This window comes from Lampetra fluviatilis, chromosome 41, assembly GCF_964198595.1.
Source record: "Lampetra fluviatilis chromosome 41, kcLamFluv1.1, whole genome shotgun sequence".
Taxonomy (NCBI): Eukaryota; Metazoa; Chordata; class Hyperoartia; order Petromyzontiformes; family Petromyzontidae; genus Lampetra; species Lampetra fluviatilis.
In genome coordinates this window covers 7,016,936-7,026,207 of record NC_136315.1, presented here as the reverse complement: position 1 = coordinate 7,026,207, position 9,272 = coordinate 7,016,936, and positions in this window count along the sequence as shown.

Genomic DNA, 9,272 nt, shown 5'->3' with positions numbered 1-9,272 from the left:
CCTGTGGGCCGGTGGGTTACGTCCAAAGGACTTGCCGGCTACTCGGTAACGTAAAGATGAAATGCAGCATTGCACGACAGGCATCCAGCACTCTCAATTGTCACGGTTGGCTACGTACGATGCGAAAGAAGTTCAGCACGCAGGTACATACATACAAGGTCTTCAATAACCCACCAACCCAGCTCTGTTGCAACCTCTTTGGTGTGTTTTAATACTAAAAATGCATCACACCCATTGTCAATCCACTGCTGGATGGAGGCCTTCCCGCTCCAAGTTAGTTATTAGGGGTTTGACCATACTCTTAGGTTTTTTCGGTACTTTTAGTTGGTGAATGGTGGAGGCCCAGGACCAGTTCAGTTATCACTCGCCACTGAGGTTATGATAGACCCAACGCAGAAGATCCCGGGGTTTGATCTTCCACGAAGCTCATGGTCCACCCTAAACCACATCTGCTGCACAAACCATTGCAGATGCGCATACCTGATACACACAAATGTAAACTTTAAACAAGTATAACCCGTAAAAACAAAGTTTTTCACTATAAATCCTTTATATGCGTGGCGGCTAGAGTCCTCTCGTCCTCTGGCTTGAGATGGCTGCCACCTATGGGTCAGATGATTGCATGGCAGCATTAAGCAATTGGTAATTAAATATAATATTTTTGTCCTAAAAGTGTAAAATTTTGGAAAAAAAAATTTCACGAACATTAATTGTCACGCACAACGAGTCTGTGTGGAAAATGTCAGCTCGATTGGATCACGGGAAGTGGGTTAAAAAACGACCGAAAGATTTGCACGGTCGTAAGCAAGCAAGCAAGTGAACTTAATATAAAGGATTTAAAAAAACTCTCTAGCCGTGTGCGACTGTGGTCATCCTGAACAGACGGTACAACATACTCTTTGTTTTTTTCGGTAAAGTCACGTAGGTAAAAATATTATATAAATTAAAGCACGACGTTTCGGGTACACCGCTTAAGTGTGCGTTCGCTAAGTTTTTCCCACCTGAAGAAGGATGCTTGTGTTGCGCCCGAAACGTCGTGATTTAAATTACATAATATTTTTACCTACGTGACTTTACCGAAAAAACCAAAGAGTATGAATCCTTGCAGTCACGAAAACTTCAAATCTAGAATAGACAGTACAACGTCTAACGACGCAATGTCCGATCCACAAATACGATGGAGACATCACAGCAATGATACACTCCGCTCCTGCTGATGCGGCTATCTCGCTGGACCACCTGAATGTGACATTGAAGTTGTTGCTTTGCATCAGCCGTACGTCAAGAAGTCCGATGTCATCGGAAGCAGGGAATTTCATTCAGGTCATGGTTCTGTGTGTCAACAATTGTAAGTTATACAAGATGATTTTTCCCATTGTGGAAGTGCAAAAAGTGCAACGTTAACAGTTGTGTTTAAAAATAAACCCACTTGTGTTGATTACCTTGGAAACAGTTACAAAACACAGTGTTCAACTGGACATTTTTCCATTGACTGCCTACTGTAGCATTATCCCACATGAGCCCTCAGCGAAATTGAATTCCTTCACTGTAGGAGAAAAAGCCTCATTACATTTACAATGTTCTACATTTAAAACACTGTGTTTATTATGGATCATTAGAAAGTAATAAGAACTTCTTGCCTTTGACCAAATAACCCAGAATGTACCCGTACCTGGCAGATATCAGAAACAGAAGCAGAGTTGAATGGGCCACAACGAATGTGACGTAACTCCTTTAAGATTATATCACTTAATGGAAGAAAAAAAAACTTGACAGATCTACGCTATGAAAAATATGTTATTTAATAAAATATGAGAACAAAACTAAGCGCGTTGGTTTAACGCGACACTTCCTTCTGGAGAGATCTGGGGGTGGCATGCGTGGAAAATAAATATCTGTAAAATGGAATCACCAATTAGAAGCACGGTATTCCCTCGTTATTCACGACCGTGCCATCCGCGATTTTGGCAAACCGCGAATTGCATCTGGAACTCTACACGACGGCTGCATAGACAGAGAGGGAGAGAGAGAAAGAAAGTGATGAGATAAAGTGATCAGAGAGAATGTGATCCGAGAAAGTGATGATGCAAACCATCATCTTAATTGAAGGTTAGTTCATTTATAAACAGTTATTTAATACGTCGATGTTTTTATTTACTTTATGTATATTATAACCAATTTTAATATTTGTGTCATGATAATTTGCATGTATTCAACAGCTTATTCACGTAGTTATTTAAGGTAATTCATTAAAACGATAGATTACCGGAGGCCAATGTCATTAACCGCAAATAATCTAGTCACGAGTATCTCTGGAACGTAGCCCTCGCGAATAACGAGGGAACCATGTAAACACCAGTCAGGACGGCCTCACGAAAAAAGTGTGAATGTTGCATTTTGTGCCTTACCCTCCTCGTTCTTATTTGAATGTGCTCCACCGCCCCACTAAGTCCACCCCTCCCCCACAGTTCAGCGTGGTATTCTGAACACAGGTTACAGGAATGGCTCAGGTTACATTTTTCAACTAGACCGGGGAAATGAGGGGTGGGGTATAAAGTACAATGATGTCCTCCACCTGTCACGTAGTTTTGCAAATACTTCGTCGCTTTATTATATTATTAACGCCACTTTCAGATTTGCGTCGCCGCAACCCGGCACACCCTTAGGTCGCTGACAGCATTAACTGTATCCCGCTGCCACCGCGCTGTTATACGACGATAGGGGACTGAAATAAAAAGCGGCGCTCAGAATTGCTTTTATTTCACGCCCGCTTTTATCGTATGGGGCCGTCCATAAATGACGTCGCACGATTTTGGACGATTATTGACCCCCCCATCGTTACACGGCGTCACAAAAAGTCAGACCCCCCTCAAATATGACGTCACAAAGTTATGCCCCCCCCCCCCAAATAAAACATGCTTCAAATCGCTTTAAACTATTGTCATTGTAGTGCGTATTTAATGTGCCGCTGAACTCTGATGTTGTAGGTGAAAACATCAAAAAGTCTATTTAATTAAGTAGAACGTGTTGTATATTTTTTTAAGTTGCGCATTTTGATGTGACGTCACATTCATCACCCCCCCCCCCTCGTCACACATCGTCACAAATGTCTGACCCTCCACCCCCAGGTGCGTGACGTCATTTATGGACGGCCCCTATTACAGGGACCCGTCCGCCGTCACGAGGTTGAGGCATTCCATGCACGTGGGCATCACGAAGCACGAACTGCCAACACCTCTGACGTACGGTGATGGCACCTCCTAACAAGTGCGAGAAGCACATGTATATTATAGACGAAAAAAACACATGCACCCGAGAAAAGTGATGTATAATAATAATAATAATCATTTATAGAGCACATTTGATGCCACAAGCTTCGACCTATTCTGTAGTCTCCTACAGCGTGTGTCTCTACAGTTCACCGGTGAACCATCTTCACCCGTGCGACTGCTGCGACACGCCGGCTTGATGAAGGATGTCCGGCTCTCGTGGGCAGTCAGCAAAGCCACACTTTTGACACCACCGCCACCAACAGCCTCGTCCGTCGTGTCACACGGGGTCGCTGAAAGTTATATGTCGTAGAGTTTGGCCGGGGCAGTCACCTCGGACAGCGGCCCCCGCCGTGTTTCGTTAAGTCAGCTGAGCCGCCGCCGGTCTCTGGGGCGGTTCAGAGAGTCCCGCGAGACACCATCGAGCAGCTCTTTTCATTTCACACCTTGGAGATATCCAGGGCCCATGAGCGAGGGGGGGCACCTGTTTTAAGGGTTGAGTCACCGACCGTTCACCGTGTCAAGCTCATTATTAGTGGCCGAGGGGTTTTTGGACTAACTACGTGAAACCCGTTAGACCGGTTTGGAACCCGACTGAACAGTGGGACTGAGGTTAGAGCAAGACCGTAATTATAATATATGTAGGGCTTGAGAAACACGCGCCACGCGCGGGGTTGGTATGCGTGCACGTGGCGGACACGCGGAGCGAGCGAGCGGAGGGACATTGAGTGATGTTGATGGGGAGTTGTGAGTTGAAGTGTACGGAGGGACATTGAGTGATGTTGATGGGAGTTGTGAGTTGAAGTGTACGGAGGGACATTGAGTGATGTTGATGGGGAGTTGTGAGTTGAAGTGTACGGAGGGACATTGAGTGATGTTGATGGGGAGTTGTGAGTTGAAGTGTACGGAGGAAAATTGAGTGATGTTGATGGGAGTTGTGAGTTGAAGTGTACGGAGGGACATTGAGTGATGTTGATGGGGAGTTGTGAGTTGAAGTGCACGGAGGGACATTGAGTGATGTTGATGGGGAGTTGTGAGTTGAAGTGTACGGAGGGACATTGAGTGATGTTGATGGGGAGTTGTGAGTTGAAGAGCACGGAGGGACATTGAGTGATGTTGATGGGGAGTTGTGAGTTGAAGTGTACGGAGGAACATTGAGTGATGTTGATGGGGAGTTGTGAGTTGAAGTGTACGGAGGGACATTGAGTGATGTTGATGGGGAGTTGTGAGTTGAAGTGTACGGAGGGACATTGAGTGATGTTGATGGGGAGTTGTGAGTTGAAGTGTACGGAGGGACATTGAGTGATGTTGATGGGGAGTTGTGAGTTGAAGTGTACGGAGGGACATTGAGTGATGTTGATGGGGAGTTGTGAGTTGAAGTGTACGGAGGAACATTGAGTGATGTTGATGGGGAGTTGTGAGTTGAAGTGTACGGAGGGACATTGAGTGATGTTGATGGGGAGTTGTGAGTTGAAGTGTACGGAGGGACATTGAGTGATGTTGATGGGGAGTTGTGAGTTGAAGTGTACGGAGGGACATTGAGTGATGTTGATGGGGAGTTGTGAGTTGAAGTGTACGGAGGGACATTGAGTGATGTTGATGGAGAGTTGTGGAACTATATGAGTTAAAAAAGAATAAAGAAAGACAAAGAAGCTGTCGCGTCAGTACGAGTCCTACATACTGTATATATGGGGGGGGGGGTGTCTCAAATATGGCTCAAAATGTTTCAAATATACTTAAAATGTCCCCCTCAATATATTGCTATAAAATATATTTCTGTTTATATTATTGTGGTTATGGTTGTACTTTATTAATCCCTAATCTCTGCCATTACATACAATGAAACAAGAAAAGGTAAAAAAGAAAATACAGAGCAATGTAATACAATACACTATTAGACATTGTAAAAAATAAATAAAAAGTCCATCCTACGTGTTAGTGAATTGTTTAATATTTTAGGCAGGAAATGACAAGAAATTAGTTTTCAAATTTCGATTTTTTTTTTCTGGGGGGGGGGATCCGCAGACCGCCTCGAAGATTTGGTCCAGCCCAATGTTGACTCTATGGCTACTGCCTTGGGTTAGAGGGACAATTCTCAATTAAAATACTGTACCGACGTTTTTTTTTTTACGAACTACTGTACTTGAACTAGTTTGTTGACGCTTAACTGTTCTGTGATCAGTGCGGTTTCGGGTTACGCGGGCAGAACTAAGAGAGGCGAAAGTGCTCATAGATGTTAACGACCTCGCCTGGTACACAGGTAGTGGGTTCGATCCCGACCCTGACGCCTTGTGTATATTTGTAGTTTGCGTGTCTCTCTCCCCGTAATCGCGTTGATTTTTCTCCGGGTCCTCCAGTTTTTTCCCCCCCTCCACATTTAGAAAAAACGTGCGTTCGGAGCATTTGGCTGCTGTCAATTTCCACATGGTGATAGGCCACTTCGTTGAGCTATCATTTGTGGTCAGGTCGCTTCTGAAAAATAGCTGTATAGCCAAGTGGGCCTCATCTGGTAAAATAGTCTGTCTTCTCGACAGACCTGTTCTTCACCCGAGGACGGCTGCTTGCATTGTGGCCGAAACGTCGTGAGAATTATTTTATTGGTTTATTTTTATTATTTTATTATTTCCATTCTACGTGACTTTACCGAAAGAACCAAGAAGATGAATCCCTGCAGTCACGAAAGCTTTAAATCGAAAAAAAAATAGTTTAATAGTTTTTCGTACGGCGGAGGCTCTCACTCCACGGTGAACACTTTGCCCACGAAGGTGACTGGATCTGCGGCGTGTCTAAAAACGGGAACGTTTGATCGAGCGGCGCCACCCCGACCAATAGCAAACCACTTTCAGCACCGTCCTCCCCCGGAGAATGCTTATTTTTTAAATCTAAAAACATTGACAGCCGCGCTACACAGTGTGTGTGGAGACCATAGCACTCAGCGGTGGAACGTGCGAATATTATCGTCAACCCCGGCCGTCGTTTTTGCCCGCGTGCCCGTGCCTGCGTGCGTGTTTGCACAGCCGATTTAAGCCGACCCAACGGCAGGTGGGGAGGGGACGCGTGCATATTCATACGGATATTTTTAGCGCGAGCACCTGAACGGGCAGCGCGAGCACCTGAACGGGCACGCGCCCGTGCAGGTGCCCGTGCAAGTGCAGATTTCCAAAATAAGCTATCTGTTCATGATTTTTGAAATATTTTGGTCACCCCTGCTATGTATGGCAAGGTGATGGTTTTGATTGGGTCCTCAGATGGTTATTTCCCAACGGTTGGGGTGATCGCTTAACGGATTGTGTAGTCTGAATATCCATTCATCTTGAGGGCTTGGTGTACGTGTTCCAGTTCACTGGCTAGGTGGTGATGGTCAGAAATACATCGAGCTCTATGGTGTAGAGTTTTGATGAGGAAATTCTTTTGGGATGGGGGCCCCGGGGAAGAAATAACTACTACGGGCGTCAGAAATATTTCGGTGTCATACTTAAAAACAACATTTGCATCCTTCCCATATCCGTCCCTCCACACATACAACACACACACACAAATTAGAAGAGTATTTTATTCTAGATTTGAAGCTTTCGTGACTGCAAGGATTCATACTCTTAGTTCTTTCGGTAAAGTCACGTAGGTAAAAAATGAAATAAAAATAAAAAAAAATAAAAATAAAAATACAATCACGACGTTTCGGAGGCAACACAAGTCTCCGTCATCAGGTGGGACCGTCACAGCCAGATTTGCTGCATCAAATCTGGCTGTGACGGTCCCACCTGATGACGGAGACTTGTGTTGCCTCCGAAACGTCGTGATTGTATTTTTATTCATTTTAATTTAATTTTTTACCTAAGAGTATTTTACACATCCCATCGACCACGTGGCCTTTTGAGAGTGTATGATTTCAGCAGCATCGGTTTAACACCCCGGACCGGTTTCGACGCCATTCAGAATCTCATTCAGCAGTCTGACTTGTTTCGGCCAATGCTGGTGACCTTCAATGTGGTGTGACAGATGGATCCTAGTTTTACACGAAACGATACAATACTCTAAATAATGGGATGTGTAAAAACGTGTTTTTATGTGGAGACGGATATGTGAAGGTGGCATACTAGCTGCTTAATTATTGGTTATTGGGTTATTTATATTCTGCATAATGACGCGTATGAGTCTTACGGGGTACATACACGCCAGGAAAGTCACATCCAGTCCAGTTCACCACGAAAGCTCCAATTCCAACTAATCCCAAATAAACATCGACTTGCCACTAAAACCACAGAACACACCACCATTCAGTCAACTGGCCGATGAAGGACGTCCAAATTGCTGTGTCATACAACGTGGAAAGAAATCTCACTTCACAACACGCCGCTGTGTGCGGGTTGGTGAAAGTGCAGAGGGCGGTCAGGACGAGATGACACATCACTCACCACTAATGCTAGCAGCCATGGCCGGGTAATCAAACTCATATATCCAGATGTAGAGTGCTCTCGCTCACCGTGATTGCAAGTTATTTGAAATAAACAAACAACATAAGTGTACTATGTGAATACCGTATGAGTGTGCCATATTGTTTACAGAATATAATGATCATGTAATTTAAAATTAAATGGCAGTTTAAGAAAATATATTAACATTCATACCTAATGCATGTCTGATGCATTAGGTATGAATGCATAATGTTGTTCGTAGTTTACTACTTCTGGCTTACAACTTGTAAATCAAATACGAGAACACGTAACGTTTTTTGGCCTTCGCCCACCATCTCACTTTGGTATAAATGTCAAGGTTGCAGAAAGTGAAACAGATGCCCACAAGATAATATAGAATGCTGCCTTAGCACCGTGACTCGTGCCGCTTGCTCGTATTGGTGTGCTTTTTTGTATCAAAGGGGTTTACTCAAAAACATGATTGAAGGCAACTGGGTAGATTGTACAGGGCGTCGTTGCCTTGAACAGTTGTCAAGATTTTTGGGCAAGACCGATATTTTTGATAGTCAACAAAATGTTTTCGTAGTGTCTGAAGTAAAACATGGTTAACAGCTGCAAACACAACGAAGAAGTGGAAACCTGTTGTTAGGATAGTGTGAGTGAATTCGAGTACTGTTCTGTAATGGGAAAGTGAGGCTTATGTGGCAGGCATGTTGGTCGTTTCTACTATTGTACTTTCTCTAGTTTACCGTCCTTCCCCCGCACCTTCGATTAGCACCGTTGGCTCCGTATGCATGTACGTTGAACTTCTTTCGCATGTATGCATGTACAGTAACGTGTACCAGAGGTGGGACAAAGTCATTGTTATGCAAGTCCAAGTCGAGTCGCAAGTCATCAAATTCATGACTCGAGTCTGACTCGAGTCCAAGTCACATGACTCGAGTCCACAACTCATAGGTGGGACAAAGTCATTGTTATGCAAGTCCAAGTCGAGTCGCAAGTCATCAAATTCATGACTCGAGTCTGACTCGAGTCCAAGTCACATGACTCGAGTCCACAACTCATAGGTGGGACAAAGTCATTGTTATGCAAGTCCAAGTCGAGTCGCAAGTCATCAAATTCATGACTTGAGTCTGACTCGAGTCCAAGTCACATGACTCGAGTCCACACCTCTGACGTGTACTAATGACTATACAAAAAAAAACATTTTGAAAACCTCGCCAAATCTGTCTTATCAAGGGGAATTGCCCAAAGGAGCCTGTTACATGCATATTATTACCATTGTTAGCCAGTGAGTGCGGTGAATGTTCTGTTGTTGGTGTGTTTACGCCATCGCAGCCCTTTATTTACTGTATTTGAAAATGTAATCACCGATTAGAGGTAATTGCCGAATATGTCCCGGTGCGAATGCTGCATTACGTGCCTTCTCCTCGTTCTTTGTTAAGTGTGGCTCGCCGACCCCCTAAACTCCCCCCCCCTCTCCCATTCAGTGTGACTTTATGATCGCAGGCTCTAAGATGACTAACACGGGTTACATTTTTCAACGAGACGGGGGGGGGGGTATGAGGGGTGGGTGTGTAAATGACCG